This window comes from Pristis pectinata, chromosome 1 (assembly GCF_009764475.1).
Source record: "Pristis pectinata isolate sPriPec2 chromosome 1, sPriPec2.1.pri, whole genome shotgun sequence".
Taxonomy (NCBI): domain Eukaryota; kingdom Metazoa; phylum Chordata; class Chondrichthyes; order Rhinopristiformes; family Pristidae; genus Pristis; species Pristis pectinata.
Window position 1 is genome coordinate 4,215,002 of NC_067405.1, and position 22,488 is coordinate 4,237,489.

General features: G+C 46.9%; 1 protein-coding gene across 6 annotated transcripts in view; it reads left to right on the plus strand.

Annotated features, from left to right (window-relative positions):
* The window catches only part of slc4a3 (solute carrier family 4 member 3), a 150,210-nt gene that overhangs the window by 13,470 nt on the left and 114,252 nt on the right, over window positions 1-22,488 (plus strand). For 3 of the 6 annotated variants that reach the window (XM_052014158.1, XM_052014193.1, XM_052014201.1), the window contains exon 1: window positions 9,068-9,133. The exons of 1 other annotated variant lie outside the window; for it this stretch is intronic. The gene's annotated coding sequence lies outside the window, so the exon portion shown is untranslated. Of the gene's footprint in view, window positions 1-9,067; window positions 9,134-9,377; window positions 9,476-22,488 lie in introns of those variants that run through there. 2 more of the 6 variants (XM_052014175.1, XM_052014184.1) reach the window with 2 other exon arrangements.

A 22,488-nucleotide genomic window follows, 5' to 3' on the forward strand; every position in this document is an offset into this window, starting at 1 on the left:
AAGGTCAGAGGTGGGCACATTTGCTAACGGTTGCACAATGTTCAATTCCATTCACAACTCCTCAGCAAATGAAGCAGCTCATACTTGCACGCAGCAAGACCAAGACAACACTGAGGCATGAGCTGATAAGTGACAAGTAACGTTCATGCTACAAAAGCGCCAGGCAATCACAATCTCCAACAACTGAGAAATAACTATCTACCCCAATGCCTTTCCACCATTTACAAGGCACATGTCAAGAGTGTACCAACACACCAAGGAGCTGGAGAAACTCGGCGGCTCTGACCCGCCAAGTTTCTCCAGCTCCTTTGTGCGTTGCTCCAGATTCCCAGCATCTGCAGTCTCTTGTGTCTACATGTCAAGAGTGTGATGATATACTCTTCACCTAATCATTAGAAGCTCCACACTATCCAGGATAAAGGAGCCCATTTGATCGACACCCCATGAACCACCCTAAACATTCCTTCACTCCACCACTGGCACGTGCTGTCTGCAGTGTGCACCATCTACAAAATCCATTTACTTGCTGAGGTTACTCCACCAACAACATCCCAAACCTCTAACACCAAGAAGGACAAGGGCAGTAGGTGCAGGAGAACACCACCACCTGCAGCTTCCCCTCTAAGTCACACGCATCATCCTGACTTGGAAGTGCATCACCATTTCTTAATTGTTGCTGGGTACAAATCCTGGCACTCCCTCCCCAACAGCACCGTGGGAGCAATTTCACCAGAACTTCTCTCTTGATGGAGAAGGGCCAACCACGTGACCACTGTGGCCAAGAAAGCACACCAGAAGGCTAAGGAAATTTGGCACGTCCCCGATGACTCTCACCAACTTTTACCGATGCACCATAGGAAGCATCCTATCCGACGTATCATGGCTTGGTACGGCAACTGCTCTGCCCGTGACCGCAAGAAACTGCAGAGGGTTGTGAACACAGCCCAGTCCAACACGCAAACCAGCCTCCCCTCCGTTGACTCTGTCCACACTTCCCGCTGCTTCGGGAAAGCAGCCAGTATAATCAAGGATGCTTCCCACCCTGGTCATTCTCTCTTCTCCCCTCTCCCATTGGTCAGAAGATACAATAGCTTGAGAGCATGTACCACCAGGCTCAAGGACAGCTTCTATCCCACTGGTACCAGACTCTTGAACGGACCTTTCATACGCTAAAAGATGAAATCTTGATCTCGCAATTGACCTCGTCATGGCCCTTGTGCTTTATGTCTGCCTGCGCTGCACTTTCTCTGTAACTGCAACACTATATTCTTCACTCTGTTTTCCTTTTTCGTACCTTGATGTACTTGTACATGGCATGATCTGTGTAGACGGCCGGCAAACAAAAGCTTTTCACTGTATCTCGGTACATGTCACGAAAATAAACCAGTTACCAACACCAAGGACAACAACAGTTCCAGAAGGCAGCTCAACATCATCTTCTCAAGAACATCTAGGGATGGGAAATGTTGGTCTTGCCGCACACACCCAGATCCCCAAAATGAATATAAAATAAATAATTGCCAAATATGCCTCCCTTTCCAGTCATTCCCAGGGAAGCGCGGATCATTTCAGGAGAGAGCAGACAATTCCCTCACTTTCCATATTTGCAGAAGTTCCAAAGACTGCACAGGTCAACTTCCCTCCTGCTTTTTCAATATTTCCCATGATGGAGTAAGGTGTTCCCATGCAGTTCCCGATTTGCAATATTTCCCAGGATAGACTGATTATTCTGGTTATTCCAAGGACAAATGCTTAACTTCGGAAATTACTATTCCCATCATAGAATCTTTTTCTCAAACTATTCCTGAATTTACTGTAATTCACAGATCAGGGTGGTTTATTCCCAGACATAATCAAAGACCCCACCCACCTGGGTCATTCTCTCTCCTCTTCCATCGGGTAGAAGATACAGGAGCCTGAGGGCACGTACCACCAGACTTAAAGACAGCTTCTACCCCACTGTGATAAGACTATTGAACGGTTCCCTTATACAATGAGATGGACTCTGACCTCACAATCTACCTTGTTGTGACCTTGCACCTTATTGCACTGCACTTTCTCTGTAGCTGTGACACTTTACTCTGTACTGTTATTGTTTTTACCTGTACTACCTCAATGCACTCTGTACTGTGTAATTGACCTGTACACTCGGTGTGCAAGACAAGTTTTTCACTATACCTCAGTACAAGTGACAATAATAAACCAATACCAATACCAATATCCCTTTTTACTTAATGTTCCAGGACAGAATCATTCATTCCCAGATCAGTCCTGAATTTATTGGAATTTCCAGATCAGTGTGTTATATCCAGACTATTCCTGAATTTACTGCAAATCCCAGTTTATTGTTTAATGAGCATTGGGACAGGAATGAGTGATTAATGCTCCAGAGTTTTGATGTTTTAGAAAGGATAGAGAGGGAGTTAAAAGTGAAGGTGGGGGGAGTTGCATTACTAATCAGGGACAATATCACAGCTGCACTCAGAGGGGACATAATGGGTATATGGGTACAACTCAAAAAAAAGAAAGGTGCAATCACTCTGATGGCATTATACTACAGACCCCCCAATAGCCACTGGGACATTGAGGAGCAGATATACAGGCAGATTAGGGAAAGGTGTAAAACTAATAGGGTTGTTGTACCAGTTTATATTAGGGATTTCGACTTCCCTAATATAAACAGGGACTTCCTTAGTGTAAGAGGTTTAGACAGGGCAGGATTTGTTAGGTGCATCTGGGAGGATTTTTTAAATCAATATGTCGATAGTCCAACGAGAGGAGGGGCCGTACTGGACCTAGTGTTGGTAACGAGCCTGGCCAGGTGACCGATCTTTCAGTGGGAGACCAGTTAGGGAACTGTGACCACAACTCCTTAAGTTTTAAGATAGCTGTAGATAAGGATAGGTATGGATCTTGTGGGAGAGTATTAAATTGGAACAGGGCAAATTCCGGGAGCATTAGGCGGGAACTAGGGAGAATTAATTAGGAACAGCTGTTTTTGGGCAAGTCCACATCTGACATGTGGAGAGTGTTGAGAGGCCAACTGCACAGAGTACAGGACAGGTATGTTCCAGTGAGGAGGAAGGACTAGGATGGCAGGGTCAGGGAACCTTGGATGTCAAGAGAAGTGGTGAACTTAAGTCAAGAAGGAAAAGGAAATGTATGTAAAGCTTAGGAAGCTATGATCAAACCGAGCACTTTAGGATTATAAAGAAGCCAGAAAGGAACTCATAAGGGAATTAGGAAAGCCAGGAGGGGCCAGGAAAAGTCTTTGGAAAGTAGGATTAAAGAGAATCCCAAGGTATTCTATACATACATCAAGAGGATAACTTGGGAGAGGGTAGGACCACTCAAGGATAAAGGAGGGAACATGTGCTTGGAAGCGGAGGAGGTGGGAGAGGTCCTTAATGAGTGCTTTGCATGAGTATTTACCAAGGAGAAGAACGTGGAGGATAGGGAGATCAGTGTGGAGCATGCTAATAGGCTTGGGAATTTCGAGATAAAGGAGGAGGTAGTTTTGGGTCTCTAAGGTGGATGACCCTGGGGCCGGATGGGATATACCCCAGGTTATTGAGAGAGGCAAGAGATGAGATTGCTGGGACCTTGACCAATATCTTCATGTCCTCTCTAGCCACAGGTGAGGTCCTGGAGGACTGGCGAGTAGCTAATGTTGTCCCATTATTCAAGAAGGGAAACAGGGATAATCCTGGTAACTATAGATCAGTGAGTCTCTCATCATTGGAAGGGAAGTTATTGGAGAGGATCCTTAGGGATAGGATTTGTGAGCATTTGGAAAACCATGGCATAATTAGGGACTTTGTGGCTTTGTGCAGGACAGCTGTGCCTTACTAACTTGATTGAGTTTTTCGAGGAAGTGACGAGTGTGATTGATGAAGGTAGAGCTGTGGATGTTGTCTACGTGGATTTTAGTTTGACAAGGTCCCTCATGGGAGGCTCATCCAGAAAATTAAGATGCATGGGATCCACGGTGAATTGGCCATTTCGATTCAGAACTGGCTTGCCCGTAGAAGACAGAGGGTAGTGGTCAAGGGGACTTATTCTAGTGGTCTGTGACTAGTGGTGTTCCTCAGGGATCTGTACTGGGACCTCTGCTGTTTGTGATGTATATAAATGACCTGGATGAAAATGTACATGGGTGGGTTAGTAAATTTGCAGATGATACGAAGATTGGTGGTGTTGTGGATAGTGTAGAAGACTGACAAAGGATACAGCGGGGCATAGATCAGCTGCAGATATGGGCAGAGAAATGGCAGATGGAGTTCAACCCGGCCAAATGTGAAGTGTTGCACCTTGGGAGGTCAAATGTAAAGAGACAGTACACTGTAAATGGCAAGACCCTGAACAGTGTTGATGTACAGAGGGATCTTGGGGTCCAAGTTCATAGCTCTCTGAAAGTGGCTACACAGGTTGATAGGGCAGTAAAGAAGGCATATGGTATGCTTGCCTTCATTAGTCAAGGCATTGAGTTCAAGTGTCAGGAAGTTATGTTGCAGCTTTATAAAACTCTGGTTAGGCCGCAACTGGAGTATTGCATTCAATTCTGGTCGCCCCATTACAGGAAGAATGTGGAGGCTTTGGAGATGGTGCAGAAGAGGTTCACCAGGATGCTGCCTGGATTAGAGGACATGTGCTATGAGGAGAGGTTGGACAAACTTGGGTTGTTTTCTCAAGAGCGGTGGAGGCTGAGGGGAGATCTGATAGAAGTTTATAAGATTATGAGAGGCACAGATAGAGTAGACAGCTGGTATCTTTTCCCCAGGGTTGAAATGTCTAATACCAGAGGGCATACATTTAAGGTGAGAGGGGGTAAGTTCAAAGGAGATGTGTGGGGCAAGTTTTTCACACCGAGAGTGGTGGGTGCCTGGAATGTGCTGCCAGGGGTGGTGGTGGAGGCAGATATGATCGGGGCATTCAAGAAGCTCTTAGATAGGCCCATGAATGTGAGGGAAATCGTAGGATATGGACATTGTGTAGGGCATTTAGTTGGGCAATTTATTACTAATGTAATTGGTTCGGCTCAACATTGTGGGCCGAAGGGCCTGTTCTTGTGCTGTACTGTTCTATGTTCTATGTTCCTGAATTTGATGTTATTCCCAGCTCAGAATGATTAATTCCCAGGCTATTCCTGAGGGCAGGATGTCTTTTTCCCCCAGACTATTCCTGATTTCATGATAATTTCCTGTTCAGAGTGATTTATCTTGGACAATTCCTGAATTTACATGATGGAATATTTTATTCCCTGGCCATTTTAGCATATCTGAGTGCTTGGTGGTCAGCATGGAAAGAATGGGCTGAAGGGCCTGTTGGACTCTACGAATCATTCCTGCATGTCTTGTAATTGTCAGGATAGAGTAGAATTTTCCAAACTATTCCTGACTTCACTGTAATTAGCAGGATAGAGTAGTTTATTCCCAGGCTATTCCTGAATTTATTGTAATGCCCATTTTACCATAGTTTATTCTCTGTATTCCTGAATTTAATGCAATTCCCAAGTCAGAGTTGGTTATTCCCACAGTATTCCCAAAATTATTGTAATCACAGGACAGAATGGTCTATTCCCAGAGTATTCCTGAATATACTGTATTCCCAGGATACAATAGTTTCTTCCACACCATTCTTGAATTTACTGTAAATTCCAAATCAGTGCTGGTTATTCCCTGATTATTCCTGAATTTATTGTAGTTCCTAGGGTTGAGTAGCCTTTCCCCAGAATATTCCTGAATATACTGTAATCCCAGAACACAATAGCCTATACCCAGATCATTCCTGAAATTACTTTCAGATCAGTTATTCTGATTATTCCTGAATTTACTGTAATCCTCAGGATACAATAATTCTGCAGTACTTTCCAAATTTACTGCAATTTCCAGATAAATGTGGGTTATCTCCTGACTATTCCTGAATTAACTGTAATTCCCAGGACACAATAGTTTCCAAATCATTCCTGAATTTACTGCAATTTCCAGACCAGTTATCCCGTGACTATTCCTTAATTTACTGTAATTCCTTTATAATTCCCAAATTAACTGTAATTTCCAGATCAGTGTGGATTATTCCCAGACCATTCCTGAATTTACCATAATTCTCAGGACACAATAATTCCCAGACAATTCCTGAATTTACTGTAATTCCCAGGACACAATAATTCCCAGATAATTCCTGAATTTACTGTAATTCCCACATCAGCATAGATTTCCCCCAGGCTATTCCCGAAATTGCTGTAATTTCACCAGTGTGGATTATTCCCAGACCATTCCTGGATTTACAGTAATTCCCAGGAAACAATAATTCCCAGATAATTCCTGAATTGACTGTAATTCCCAGGACACAATAATTCCCAGATAATTCCTGAATTTACTGTAATTCCCACATCAGCATAGATTTCCCCCAGGCTATTCCCGAAATTGCTGTAATTTCACCAGTGTGGATTATTCCCAGACCATTCCTGGATTTACAGTAATTCCCAGGAAACAATAATTCCCAGATAATTCCTGAATTTACAGTAATTCCCAGGACACAATAATTCCCAGATAATTCCTGAATTTACTGTAATTCCCACATCAGCATAGATTTCCCCCAGGCTATTCCCGAAATTGCTGTAATTTCACCAGTGTGGATTATTCCCAGACCATTCCTGGATTTACAGTAATTCCCAGGAAACAATAATTCCCAGATAATTCCTGAATTTACTGTAATTCCCAGGACACAATAATTCCCAGATAATTCCTGAATTGACTGTAATTCCCAGGACACAATAATTCCCAGATAATTCCTGAATAATACCTTTCTGCCTGTCCCCGAACACACAGGGGGGCAGTACTCTGTATTCCCGGTTTTACAGTAATCCGGGATGAGTGGAAGGCAGTAGTCCCTCCCCACGTAATGAGACGGCGCAGTGGCCGCATCGCTCCGCTCCCCGGCGCAACCCGTCTCCCCGGCCAGTGACAGGTAGGTACCGGGGGCAGGGCAGCAGTGCTGGGCGGGGGAGCCGGAGGGACGCTCATCCCCTGCAGAAGGGTCTGGTGGTCTTATCTAGCCCAGGGGAACTGCAGCCGGGAGTCTGGGCGGATGAAAGGGAGAGATCCAGGCAATCTCCAACTGAACTGAACACATTCAGGTCTGGAGAAAGATAGTCCGCCAATTAGCAGTCCATAAACTAAAGCCCACATCAACTTTCCCGGTTTCTGCAGCGCCAAATATTTCAACACTGATTTGCATTTCCTTGAAATTTATCTCCTAGATCTATCTCTTAAAAGCTCCTGGGTTCTGTTGTCCATGCTTTATTTTGTTGAATGAATTGATATCTCAAGGTCTCTTGGTTTTTGCAATCTGCTTTTTAATCTGTTTTGTAGTTAAAATCTGCCCTAGTATTGCAGTTCCTGATTTGTTATCCTTAATGCCTCTCAATGGAGACCACTCATAGAGTCATAGAGCAATACAGCACGGAAACAGGCCCTTCAGTCCAACTGGTCCATGCCGACCAAGATTCCCATCTAAGCCAGTCCAATTTGTCTGCGTTTGGCCCATATCCCTCCAAACCTTTCCTATCCTTGGACCTGTCCAAGTGTCAAGACCCTCTCCTTCTTTTGCCTTCGGTCCATATCACAAGGTACAGGAGTAGAATTAGGCCATTCAGCCCATCGAGTCTGCTCTGCTATTCAATCATGGCCGATTTTGTTTTTCAATCCCGTTTTCCTGCCTTCTCCCTGTAACCCTTAACCCCCTTACCAATCAAGAACCTATCAATCTCTGCCTTAAATACACCCAAGAACTTGGCGTCCACAGCCCTCTGTGGCAACAAATTCCACAGATTCACCATCCTCTGGCTGAAGAAATTCCTCCTGATCTCAGTTCTAAAGGGATGTGCCTTTATTCTGAGGCTGTGCCCTTGGATCCTGGACTCTCCCACTGATGGACACATCCATAGAACCATAGAACACTACAGCACAGAAAACAGGCCATTCGGCCCTTCTAGTCTATGCAGAAATTTTATTCTGCTCGTCCAATTGACCTGCACCCAATCCATAACCCTCCAGACCTCTCCCATCCATGTATCTATCCAATTTATTCTTAAAACTTAAGAGTGAGCCCACATTTACCACGTCGGATGGCAGCTCATTCCACACTCCCACCACTCTCTGAGTGAAGAAGTTCCCCCTAAACCTTTCCCCTTTCCTCTCCACATCCACTCTATCCAGGCCTTTCAGTATCCAGTAGGTTTCAATGAGATCCCCCTTCATCCTTCTGAACTCCATCGAGTACAGGCCCAGAGCCATCAAACGCTCCTCATACATTAACCCTTTCATTCCTGGGATCATTCTTGTGAAACTCCTCTGGAGTCTCTCTAGGGCCAGCACATCTTTCCCTAAATACCCTTTGGTCCCCGATTCTCCAAACACTGGAAGTAATTTCTCCCTACTTATCTTCATTTCGAGTGCCTCGATTAACTTTCGCGTTTGTTCTGTAAGAGCACTGCCAACTTCTCCAGACAGCTGACACCCGTCATCCCTTGTACGGGCCAGAAATCCCCTCCAGCCCCTTCCCTAGATTTTGACGTCTTTCCAAAAGGGTCCCACCTTTCTATCCACCTGAGACAAAAGATACCGCAGACGCTGGAATCCGGAGCAGAAAACAATCTGCTGGAGGAACTCAGCGAGTCAGGCAGCATCTGTGGAGGAAAATGGACAGTCGACGTTTTGGGTCGAGACCCTTCATCCGGACTGCATTCAACTGCCTCAACCGGAGATGTAAGAAGAATATTTCCCTCCCCCCAGCCTCCCACTAAACATCTCCACTTCTCCCTCCTCCCCTTAAAACCTGCCTCCTTATGTGGTCACTTGCCATAATGACCGCCTCTGCGTGGTTCGATGTCAGCTCTTGTTTGATAATCACTCCTGCCTCACACCACGGGATGCTAGCGATGCTTCTTAAATGCAAGCTGTTGTTGTTGTACACCGCCTGGCTGAGTCTGTGGGTTCTTAATTGCCAGGGAATGATGATGTCATGTGGATTGGTTCCGAACGGAATATAAATCGAGCTGTGGAAGAGCCAGCCTCTTTTCACTGAGGTGGAAAATCCTTGCACAGGGCTCTTGGAAGCAGTCACGGGACAGGTATGTGGAGGCAAACTCCTCGAATCCAATAATCAGCACCAGAAAACCAGCTCCTTCTGATTCTGAAGGGAGGTTATCCTTTGAACAGTCTCTCCTTCTGCTTTCTTTGTTTGGCTGATTGATGAGGGTGGGTCTTGGAGGGACAGACAGATGGTTCACCCAGAGGGCAGAGCAGAATGTTTTTGAGTCGTGCTGGTCTGGCGTTCAGGGTCTGCGGGGGGACGGTGCCGGCAGATTCACAAGTAACTTGAATAAATACTTGACGGGCTACGGGGAAGGAATAAGGAGTGTGGGACCAACAGGCCGAGGTCTGTGCTGTATCATTCCGTCGCTGGTAGGGGGGTATGTGTGTTTTCATGTGTATCTGTGTGTGCGTGTGCATGTGTGTGTGTATCTGTGTGTGTATCTATGTGTGTCTATGTGTGTGTGTGTATCTGTGTGAATGTGTCTGTGATTCTGTGTGTGTATCTATGTGTGTCTATGTGTGTGTGTGTATCTGTGTGAATGTGTCTGTGTATCTGTGTGTGTATATCTGTGTGTGTGTGTGTATCTGTGTGTCTGTGTCTGTATATCTGTGTGAATGTACCTATGTGTGTGTGTATCTGTGTGTGTCTGGGTGTACCTATGTGTATCTGTGTGTGTGTGTGTGTGTGTGTGTGTGTGTGCATGTGTGTGTGTATCTGTGTGTGTCTGTGTCTGTGTATCTGTGTGTGTATCTGTGTGTTTCTATGTACCTATGTGTATCTGTATGTATGTGTGTGAGTGTGTGTATCTATGCGTGTGTGTCTGTGTATCTGAGTGTGTGCGCAATGTGTGTTTCTGTTGTGTATTGTGGGTGTGTATGTGTCTGTATTGTGAACAATACACGCATGTGTGTTTGTTTATTGTGTGTCTTATGTGTGGTGCATGTGTGTGTCTGTGCTTGCATGTTGTGTTTACTGAGACCACCTTGAAAACACTTTAAGGGGATCGTGAATGTACAGAGTTTCACCAGGAGACCACCAGTTAAAGGCATAAACGAGCTGGAGAAATGCTGAGACTTGGGTGCACCGAAAAAAAGAGACTGCAGACACTGGGATCTAAGCAGCACACAATCTGCTGGAGGAACTCAGCGGGTCGAGCAGCGTCTGTGGGGGCAGAGGGATAGTCGACATTTTGGGTTGAGTCCCTGCATCAGGACCGAGAGTGTAGAGGGGAGATGGCCAGTATAAAGGGGGGGGGGGGGTGGGGGTGAGTCAGGGGCTGGCAGGTGATAGGTGGAACCAGGTGAGGAGGGGGATGATGGGCAGATTGAGCCAGGTGGGGGAGGAGAGGGGGAGGGAGAGACAGAGGCTGGAAGGTGATGTGGAGACAAGCGGCTGCAGGTGTGGAATCTGACAGGTAAGGAAGGTGATAAGCCCTTCGTTGGTCAGGGCATTGAATACAGGAGTTGGGACATCATGTTACAGCTGTACTAGATGTTGGTGAGACCACACTCGGAGCACTGGTCGCCCAGCTATAGAAGGGATGTGATTAAGCTGGAGAGGATGCAAAAAAGATTCATAAGAAAGTTGCCAGGACTGGAGGGCTTAAGGAGAGACTGAATAGGTTGGGACTGTTTTCCCTGGACCTTATAGAGGTTTATAAAATCATGAGGGGCATAGATAAGGTGGGTGGTCACAGTCTTTTCCCCAGGGTAGGGGAGTCTAAAACCAGAGGGCACAGGCTTAAGGTGAGAGGGAAAGACTTAAAAGGGGAAATGAGGGACATCTGTTTCTCACAGAGGGTGGTGGGTATGTGGAACGAGCTGGTAGAGGTGGGCACAATTGCAACGTTTAAAAGGCAGGTACAAGGATAGGAAAGGTTTAGAGGGGTATGGGTCAAACGCAAGCAAATGGGACTAGCTCAGTTAGGCAACGTGGTCGGCATGGACAAGTTGGGCCAAAGGGCCTGTTTCCATGATCTGTGACAGTATGGCTCAATGATGAGGTGTATAAGATGATGAGAGGCATTGATCGTGTGGATAGTCAGAGGCTTTTCCCCAGGGCTGAAATGGTGGCCACAAGAGGACACAGGTTTAAGGTGCTGGGGAGTAGGTACAGAGGAGATGTCAGGGGTAAGTTTTTTACTCAGAGAGTGGTGAGTGCGGGGAACGGGCTGCCGGCAACGGTGGTGGAGACGGATACGATAGGGTCTTTTAAGAGACTGTTGGATAGGTACATGGAGCTGAGAAAACTAGAGGGCTATGGGTAAGCCTAGTAATTTCTAAGGTAGGGAGATGTTCAGCACAGCTTTGTGGGCCGAAGGGCCTGTATTGTGCTGTAGGTTTTCTATGTTCTATGGTCTATGAGTGGAGCCAGAGGAGGGTGGGATGATTGGCAAATGGAATCATTTTGGGGAGGGGGATGTAGCTGGTTGACGGGGAGAGGGTGGGTGGTGTTGGTTGGGAGAACCAGGGTGTATCAGTAGGAGAGAGAAAGGAACACAGGGGGGCGTGGGTTTCCTGAAACTGGAGAGGTCAATGTTCCTGCCGTCAGGTTGCAGACTACCCAGGCGCAATATAAGGCACTGTCCGTCTAGTTTGCTCTTGGCCTCGCCCTGGCAGTGGAGAAGGTCGAGGCCAGACAGGTTGGTGTGGGAATGGGGATGGGAGTTGAAATGGTCTGCAGCTGGGAGCTCCGGATGGTCGTTGTGGACAGAGTATAGGTGTTCTGTGAAACAGTCACAGAGTCTGCTCTTGGTCTCGCCGATGTCGAGGAGGCCACAGTGGGAGCACCGGATACAGTAGATGGGGTTGGAGGAGGTGCGTGTGAATCTCTGCCTCACCTGGAAGGGCTGTTTAGGTCCCTGGATGGTGGTGAGGGAGGAGGTGTAGGGACAAGAGGTGAGGGAGGAGGTGTAGGGACAAGAGGTGAGGGAGGAGGTGTAGGGACAAGAGGTGAGGGAGGAGGTGTAGGGACAAGAGGTGAGGGAGGAGGTGTAGGGACGAGTGGTGAGGGAGGAGGTGTAGGGACAAACCAAGCCTGTGTGTCCCCAGAGGTGCAGGTAAGGCAGTATCACTTTGAGGGAGAGCAGGGAGTTATTTCCAGTGCCCTGAACCATATTTATTCTGAAATCAATATCCAACAGCAGATTATTTAGAGTCATAGAGTCATACAGCACAAAAACAGGCCCTACAGCCCAACTGGTCCATGCCGACCGAGATTCCCATCTAAGCTAGTCTCATTTGCCTGCGTATGGCCCATTTCCCTCTTAAACCTTTCCTATCCCTGTACCTGTCAAAATACCTTTCAAATGTTGTTACTCAAATGTTGCCTCAACCCCTTCTTCTGAAGCTCGTTCCATATATGGACCACCCTCTGGGTGAAAAAGTTGCCCCTCAGGTTCCTCATAAAGCTTTCCCCTCTCACCTAAACCTATGCCCTCTAGTTCTTGATTCCTCAATCCTGGGAAACAGACTGTGTGCATTCACCCTATCTATGCCCCTCATGATTTTATACACCTCTATAAGGTCACCCCTCATTCTCCTACGCTCCAATGAATAAATTCCAACCTGCTCAACCTCTCTCCATAACTCAGTCCCTCGAGTCCCGGCAACATCCTCGTAAATCTCCTCTGCACTCTTTCCAGCTTAATGGCATCTTTCCTATCACAGGGTGACCAGAACTGAACACAATATTCCAAATGTGGCCTCACCAACGCATTTGGTGAGACCACACCATGGGAACAATGATGATTTGTTCATTATCATATTGTTGTGTGTGGAAACTTGCTGTGCACAATATCATTGTTGTTTCATAGGTTACAACCGAACGTGCTTCAAGTGCTCCTGAGTTGTTAGGGGTGCCATAGATATGGCAAATTCTTTTACTTGTTAAGTTTGCAGTATATTGTTATTATCCCTGTGTATCTGTGAGGCCATTGGATGAGAGTCATATGTGCCTATTTTAAGCTATATAACAATTGCACAGACAATCTGGGACATTTAGGTTGCTGACTTAAAATCTCAGTAAATAGTTTGTGTGCAATCTAACTGTGACAATCTGCTATCCCAAATCCTGATGACTTGGCATCCAACACACCAGGGGCCCTGTTTCCTGCATTCCTTTCAAACTCACTGGGACCCTGTTTCTTGCACTCCCTTTAAACTTGCTGGGACCCCATCTTCTTGTTCGATAAAGATGAACTCTTGATCTCCCAATCTACCTTGCTGTGGCCCTGAACTGCAGTTTCTCTGTAACTGTAATACTCTGCATTCTGTTATTGCTTTTCCTTTGTGCTACCTTGATGTACTTATGTTGTGAAAGGATCTGTACGGATGGATGCAAAACAAGGTTTTTCACTGTACCTCAGTACATGTGACAATAATAAACCAATTACCAATTTCCTGCACTCCCTTTTAGCTCACTGGAGCCCAGTTTCCTGCACTTTCCTTTAAACTCACCAGGGCCCCATTTCCCATGCTCCCTTTAAACTCCATGGATCCCCATTTCCCATTCTCATTTTAATTGCCTGGTCCACCGGAACATTTATTATACTACTGTGAAACATCAAAGAAAAGGCAAATTAAAAGCATGTTGAAGTACTGATAGAAATAACATCCAGTGATCCAGAAACTCTTCAGTACAGCACCACTAAGGTCCCAGATTATCAGAGGTTTACTGCATCTGGATATTTAAAGGCGTGCTTCAATACAATGATTGTTGACATTACTGTTTTGGTGCTGTATGACTCTATATTCGTTGCCCACTTTTTGTTGACCACTCGACAGTGAGAACAGTGATGTGGGTCACTGCCTCACCCACTTGCAACCTGACAGGCAACGTCAACTAGCTATTCAACTGTGAAGGCATCGTGAGCTGAGCTGATTGTGGCCTCGGAGTGTACAAATTTCCAATGGGATTTAGTAGATGAAAGCCCCCAGCTGTTGGGACAGGTTGCAGAGACTCCTGGGCTTGGGGAAGTTAGAGTCATAGGTTCAAAGAGTCATACAACACGGAAACAGGTCCTTCGGCCCAATTTGTCCATGCTGACCACGATGCCCATCTAAGCCAGTCCCATTTGCCTTCATTTGGCCCATATCCCTCTAAACTTTTCCTATCCATGTACCTGTCCAAATGTCTTTTAAATGTCATTATTGTACCTATCTCAACCACTTCCTCTGGCAGCTCGTTCCATATACACACCACCCTCTGCGTGAAGAAGTTGCCCCTCAAGTCCCTTTTAAATCTCTCCCCTCTCACCTTAAACCTGTACCCTCAAGTTTTTAATTCCACAACCCTGGGAAACAGACTGTGCATTCACCCTACCTATGGCCCTCATGATTTTATACACCTCTATAAGGTCACTCCTCAGTCTCCGACGCTTCAAGGAATAAAAACTTAGCCTGCCCAGCCTCTTCCTGTAACTCAGGCCCTCGAATCCTGGCAACATTCTCATCAAGGTAGTAGAAAGAAAAAATCAATAACAGAATGCAGAATAAAGTGTTACAGTTACAGAGAAAGTGCACTGCAGGCAGACAATAAGGTGCAAGGTCATAATGAGATAGATTGTGAGGTCAAGAATTCATCCTTATTGTACAAGAGGTCTGTTCAGGAGTCTGATAACAGTGGGACAAAAGTTGTCCTTGAGCCTGGTGGTGTGTGTTTTTCAAGCTTTTGTATCTTCTGCCCGATGAGAGGGGGGAGAAGAGAGATTGTCAGGGGTGGGTGGGATATTTGATTATGTTGGCTGCCTTACTGAGGCAGCGAGAAGTGTAGACAGAGTCCGTGGAGGGGAGTCTGGCTTCCGTGATGTGCTGAGCTGTGTCCACAATTCTCTGCAAGTTCTGGCAGTCTTGGGCAGAGCAGTTGCCATACCAAGCCGTGATGCATCCGGATAGGATGCTTTCTTATGGTGCATCAATAAAAATTGGTGAGGGTCTTTGGAGACATGCTGAATACCCTCAACCTTTCAAGGAAGTAGAGGCACTGGTGAGCTTTCTTGGCCGTGGTGTCTGCATGGTTGGACCAGGATAAGTTATAGGTGATACTTACACCTAGGAACTTGAAGCTCTCAACCGTCTCCACCTCAGCACCATCGATACGTACAGCTGGCAAATTGCCCCTAGTGTGTCTGTGACTGGGAGTTGATGGGACTGTTGGGAGAACAAGTTAAGATTGGTGTAAATAGGTGGTCGATGGTCAGTGCAGACTCAGTGAGACAAGGGGCAGTTTCCATGCTGTAATGACTATATTAAGCCACAACTTTCTGACTCAGAGTCTAGGCAGTGACCCCCTAGAGCCAATACTCACACACACTACACATGGACACGGAGTAACTCCCTGGAACACGAGGCTGTGGGCACTGCAGGGAAGCTGGTTGATGCAGTGTAATTGGCCCTGGTCCTTCAAGAAGAAATGATTTTAATCCCTAACTGTAGCAATTAATTCCTGGATCCAGCTGAGTTTGAAGCATTAACGTCACGCTGTTCAGCTGAAAGGCTGCTGCACGGGCAGGGTGTCCGAACTTGTGGCTCAGCCCTTCCCATTGAACGGGATTATCAACAACCTGGGAGTTCACTCAACTTCCATTTGTGGTGTTCCTGCCCAGCCACAGATAAACTGGAGATTCGCTGCCGGGGATCCGCGCAAGGGAAGGGAGCTGCAGTTATTCCCGATATCGAGAAAACCCAAGGGAGGGGCAGCTTGGATCCACAGAGAATGTCGGAGGGGAAGGATGGGATCCACAGGGAATGTGGGGAGGGACAGCTCGGATCTTCGGGGAATGTGGGAGGGGAAGGGTTGGATCCACAGGGAATATGGGAGGGTGAGGGTCAGGTCCACAGGGAATGTAGGGAGGGGGAGGGTCAGATCCACAGGGAACGGCAGGATTCTGGGGAGTGTGGAAGAGCAGAGGGATCTGGGGGGTTCATATCCACAGATCCCTGAAAGTTGCCTCACAGGTGGATAGGGTAGTTAAGAAAGCTTATGGGATGTTAGCTTTCATAAGTCGAGAGATCGAGTTTAAGAGCCGTGAGGTAATGATGCAGCTTTACAAAACTCTGGTTAGACCACACTTAGAGTACTGTGTCCAGTTCTGGTCGCCTCATTATAGGAAGGATGTGGAAGCGTTGGAAAGGGTGCAGAGGAGATTTACCAGGATGCTGCCTGGTTTAGAGAGTATGCATTATGAGGAGAGACTAAGTGAGCTAGGGCTTTACTCATTGGAGAGGAGGAGGATGAGGGGAGACGTGATAGAGGTGTACAAAATATTAAGAGGAATAGATAGAGTGGACAGCCAGCACCTCTTTCCCAGGGCACCAGTGCTCAATACAAGAGGGCATGGCTTTAAAGTAATGGGTGGGAAGTTCAAGGGAGATATCAGAGGAAGGTTTTTTACCCAGAGAGTGGTTGGTGCATGGAATGCGCTGCCTGGGGTGGTGGTGGAGGCTGATACTTTGGTCAAGTTCAAGAAATTGTTAGATAAGCATATGGAGGAATTTAAAATAGAGGGATATGTGGGAGGAAGGGGTTAGGTAGTCTTAGGCGAGGTTTAAAGGTGGGCACAACATTGTGGACCGAAGGGCCTGTATTGTGCTGTACTGTTCTATGGTTCTATGGTTCTATGGAATGTGGAGGGGGGAAGGGTCAGATCCAGTGTTGACCAGTTCTCCTGACACACATGGACCTCCCAGTGGCCTGGTGATGAAATACATGGACAGCTCTTCTGACTCCCCCCCTCACCGCTCACTGCTCCCCCCCCACTGATCACCTCCCTCCCACTGATCACCTCCCTCCCACTGCCCACCTCCCCCTCGCTGCCCACCTCCCTCCCACTGCCCACCTCCCCCTCTCTGCCCACCTCCCCCCCACTGACCACCTCCCCCTCACTGCCCCCCTCCCCCTCACTGCCCACCTCCACCCTCACTGACCACGTCCCCCTCACTGCCCATCTCCCCCCCTCACTGCCTATCTCCCCCTCCCACTGACCACCTCCCTCCCACTGACCACCTCCGCCCCCACTGACCACCTCCGCCCCCACTGCCCACCTCCCCCCTCACTGCCCACCTCCCCTCACTGACCACATCCGCCCTCACTAACCCTCCCCCTCACTGACCACCTCTCCCCTCACTGACCACCATGTCCCCTCTGACCATAGTCTCTCCCGCAGCATCTACCTACCACAAAGGTTGCTCCACTCCCCCCTCCTCCCCTGTTCCAACGGAGCCCAATGTAAACTGCAGGAACAGCACCTCACCCTCTGACTGGAACATTACATCCCTGGGAACTCAACATCAAATTCAAAAATTTCGGACAGTCAGCCGTTCCAACCTCGTGTCTCAGCAGGAAAAAAATGCAGATGTTGGAAATCTGAAATAAAACCTGAAAATAGTGGAAACACCCAACAGATCAGGCAGCATCTGTGGAGAGAGCAAGAGACTGGTATTGGAATTGGTTTATTATTGTCACTTGTACCAAGGTACAGTGAAAAACTTGTCTTGCGTACCGATCGTACAGATCAATTCATTACACAGTGCAGTTACATTGAGTTAGTACAGAGTGCATTGATGTAGTACAGGTAAAAACAATAACAGTACAGAGTAAAGTGTCACAGCTACAGAGAAAGTGCAGTGCAATAAGGTGCAAGGTCACAACAAGGTAGATCGTGAGGTCAGAGTCCATCTCATCGTATAAGGGAACTGTTCAATAGTCTTATCACAGTGGGGTAGAAGCTGTCCTTAAGTCTGGCGGTACGTGCCCTCAGGCTCCTGTATTTTCTACCTGATGGGAGAGAGGAGAAGAGAGAATGTCCCGGGTGGGTGGGGTCTTTGATTATGCTGGCTGCTTCACCAGGACAGCGAGAGGTAAAGACAGAGTCCAAGGAGGGGAGGCTGGTGTCTGTGATGCGCTGGGCTGTGTCCACAATTCTCTGTAGTTTCTTGCGGTCCTGGGCAGAGCAGTTGCCGTACCAAGCCGCGATGCATCCAGATAAGATGCTTTCTATGGTGCATTGATAAAAGTTGATGAGTGTCAAAGGGGACAAACTGAATTTCTTTAGCCTCCTGAGGAAGTAGAGGAAGCCTCCTGAGTTAATGCTTCAGGCCAATGACTTCCCCCTCCACCCACGCAATAGGGTAGATCATTGACCCAAAATACCAACCTGAGCTCCACCCCACAGGTGCTGCCCGATCCACCAAGCAAGCCCAGAGTGGCCAGTTCAGATACAAACTGGAAAGGCTGGTTATCTGAAATTAGTGAATCCAGTGTTGTGTTCCAATGGCTGAAGTGTGCTTGGAGAGAAATGAGATGATGTTTCCCGAGGTATAAGGGACTTCACTGGGACTGTGTAAGAGGTGTAGAAGTTCAAAGATCCCTGAAGGTGGCAGCACAGGTACATAAAGTGGTGCAGAAGGCATAGGGGATACTTTGTTTATTGTCATGGGCATACATACCCAGGGTATAAATGCCATGAAAGCTCTTTGCAGCAGCAAAACAGTATATTACAAACATATATTAACATAATGTAATCTCAAATTAACATAAGTTATACATAACTTACGTGACAAAATAAGCAAAACTAAACATAACGACATCAGTGCAAGTTGAGGGAAATATAGTCCAAGGTAGAATTAGGATTTTTCAGGTGAGTTCAAGAACCTGATGGCAGTGGGGAAGAAGCTGTTGTTGAACCTTGAGGTGTGGGTACTTCTGTTTACTATGACCTTGCACCTTATTGTCTACCTGCACTGCACTCCCCTGTAGCTGTGACACTTTACTCTGTATTCTGGTATTGATTTTACCCTGTACTACCTCAATGCACTGTGTAATGAATTGACCTGTATGAACGGTATGCAAGACAAATTTTTCACTGTACCTCAGTACAAGTGACAATAATAAACCAATACCAATACTAGGTGGGGCATTGAATATGCAAGCAGTGGGTTTATGGTACAACTTTATAAAACACCTGAAGTACTGTGTGCGGTCCTGGTCTCCTCACTATACAAGGGACGTGATTACACTGGCGAGAGTCCAGAGGAGATTCACCAGGAGTACAATTTCTCAGCAGTGTCTTTGGGTGAGTGTTACACTGAACCCCATTTGTCCATTTAGATGGACACAATAGATCTTGTGGCACTTTTTTCTTTATTGTCCTCTTTATTATCCTGGTCAATATTGTTCTTCAATATTGTAGTCACCTCACTATAGGAAGGATGTCGAGGCTTTAGAGAGGGTGCAGAGGAGGTTTACTAGGATGCTGCCTGGATTAGAGGACATGTGCTATCAGGAGAGGCTGGACAAACTTGGGCTCTTTTCTCTGGAGCGGTGGAGGCTGAGGGGTGATCTGTTGGAAGTGTATAAAATTATGAGGGGCATAGATAGGGTGGACAAGCAATATCTTTTTCCCATTATTGTGAGATCCAATACCAGAGGGCATGCATTTAAGGTGAGAGGGGGTAGGTTCAGAAGAGACATGAGGGCTAAGTTTTTTACTGAGAGAGTGGTGGGTGCCTGGAATGCGTTGCCTGATAGGGTGGTGGAGGCTAATTCATTGGGGGCATTTAAGAGGGGCTTGGATGGGCACATGACTGAGAGGAAAATGGAGGGATGTGGGCATTCTGTAGGCAGGAGGGATTAGCTATGTCGGCACAACATTGTGGGCCGAAGGGCCTGTTCTGTACTGTACTGTTCTATGTTCTATGTTCAACCAAATACATATACATTGAAACACACAGTGAAATGCATCTTTTGCGTAGAGTGTTCTGGGGGCAGCCTGCAAGTGTCACCACACATCCGGCGCCAACACAGCACGCCCACAACTTTCTAACCCATACGTCTTTGGAATGTGGGCGGAAACTGGAGCACCCGGAGGAAACCCACGCAGACACGGGGAGAACGTACAAACTCCTTACAGACAGCAGCGGGAATTGAACCCGGGTCACTGGTGCTGTAATAGCGTTATGCTAACCGCTACACTACCGTGCCTGCCCATGAGTCAGTGCTTCAGTGAATCTGTATGTTTGAATGAATGACCCTCACTCTGAATAAACAGTGACTCTGTACAGTTGCGCCAGGAGTGACCCTCACTCTGAATAAACAGTGACTTTCCTGCTGCTGAATAGCTGAGGTCCAGTCCACAAGTGGTAGAATTTTATTTGCTCACATTTGTGGTGTGTTATTGCGATGAGGGGTGGCTCATTTTGACAACAGTGTCACTCATGGGTCTTCACTGAAGCATTCAGAACCTGTTTGCAGTATTTTCCCATGTCTTGCAATAGAGTCTAGGGGAAGGTCAACCCTTTGTGCTCCTTTAAGAACCTTTAAGGTGCGTGATAAGTGAACAGGCATGTCCTTTTATGGGTCATAGGTGCAGAAAGTCTGTGTCTGCAGTCAGGCATGGATCCAGTGTTTTGCCCTCATTTCAGTCAGTCCCAGAGTTGTGAGATCGTCCGCTGACATCTGGTCAAACCTTCCAATCACTCCGTCACCTCCAGAGTATGCAAAACAGGTCAGATTGACGAAAGCAGTAAAGTGGTCGCTAGCCGTGTGTGAGGTTCAGGCAGGAGGAAACAAGCTGTACTAGTGTCCACCGGGATTCTGGTAAAAAGGCAGCAAGCTCACCTGACCCAGTTCTGAGAGTAAACTGTGCTGTCGGGACAAGTTGAATGGTTTACCACTGGAGAACAGTAATAGTTTGTCACTGTGCAAAACTACATGTTAGGAGAATACTTACTGTATTGCTCAGTGGGGAAGGACAACAGTTTAGGGTTCTTCTGCCATAGGAGAGGGAGGGGCGGGGTCAGGCGAGGAAGCCCCTTAAATATTGTAAATATGGGATTGGGGTATCACCCCAGCGAGCCACATGAGTGGCATTGGTGCTGTGCTTTTTATAAAAACTAACACTAATGATTGATCCATACACAAATGTAAAGGTTTGCACTGTTTCATTATTGTATATAGTTTGTATTTTATTATGAATAAAGCTTATTTTGGAATTAAAAAAAAACTTACTGTGTGAGATACAGTCTCAGTGGACTGAGGTCTCTCACTGTATAACGTCAGCATTGCAACATAGATAGGAGGTCATAGAGTCTTACAGCATGGAAACAGGCCCTTCAGCCCAACTGGTCCATGCTGACCAAGATTCCCATCTAAGATAGTCCCATTTGCCCGCGTTTGGCCCATATCCCTCTAAACCTTTCCTATCACATACCTGCCCAAGTGTCTTTAAAATGTTGTTAATATACCTGCCTCAACCATTTCCTCTGGCAGCTCGTTCCATATGGACCACCCTCTTGGTGAAAAAGTTGCCCCTAAGGTTCCAATAGTGTAGCAGTTAGCGTAACACTATTACAGCGCCAGCAACCCGGGTTCAATTCCGGCCGCTGTCTGTAAGGAGTTTGTATGTTCTCCCCGTGTCTGCGTGGGTTTCCTCCGGGTGCTCTGGTTTCCTCCCACATTCCAAAGACATACGGGTTAGGAAGTTGTGGGCGTGCTATGTTGGCGCCAGAAACGTGGTGACACTTGTGGGCTGCCCCCAGAACACTCTACGCAAAAGATGCATTTCACTGTGTGTTTTGATGTACATGTGACTAATAAAGAAATCTTATTAAATCTCTCCCCTCTCACCTTAAACCTATGCTCTCTAGTTCTTGATTCCCCAACCCTGGGGAAACAGACTGTGTGCATTCACCCTATCGGTGACCCTCATGATTTCATACACCTCATTATCCTACGCTCCAGTGGTAAAGTTGCTGGCCTGCTCAACCTCTCTCTATAACTCAGTCCCCCGAGCCCTGGGGTGTGGATCATTTGGATCTTTGAGCCTGTACCTCATTTGTTATAATCATAGCTGATCCTCTCACTACCATATTTCCGCACTCTCCCAACGGCTCTTAGAGCTATACAGCACGGAAACAGGCCCTTCAGCCCAGCTGGTCCATGCTGACCAAGTTGGCTACCTGAGCTGATCCCATCTGCCTGCATTTGGCCCATACCCCTATAAACCTTTCCTATCCATGTACCTGTCCAAGTGTCTTTTAAAAGATTTTATTGTACCTGCCTCAGCCACTTCCTGTGGCAGCTCGTTCCATATACTCACCACCGCGTGAAAAAGTTGCCCCTCAGGTCCCCAATAAATCTTGATGCCTTGGGTGGCCTGAAATCTATCTGCGTTCTTCTTATATTCAAAGACTTGGCCTCCACTAGCTCCTGTGGTCGAGAATTCCACAGTTCCACCAACCTCTGAACGAAGAAATTTTTCACCTCAGTCTCTGGTGCCTTACCCTGTATTCTGAGACGGTAACCTCTGGTTTTAGACCACCAGCCAAGGGAAGCATCATCCCTGCATCCACCCAGTCCGAATTCTGCATGCTTCTATGAGATCTCCTCCCA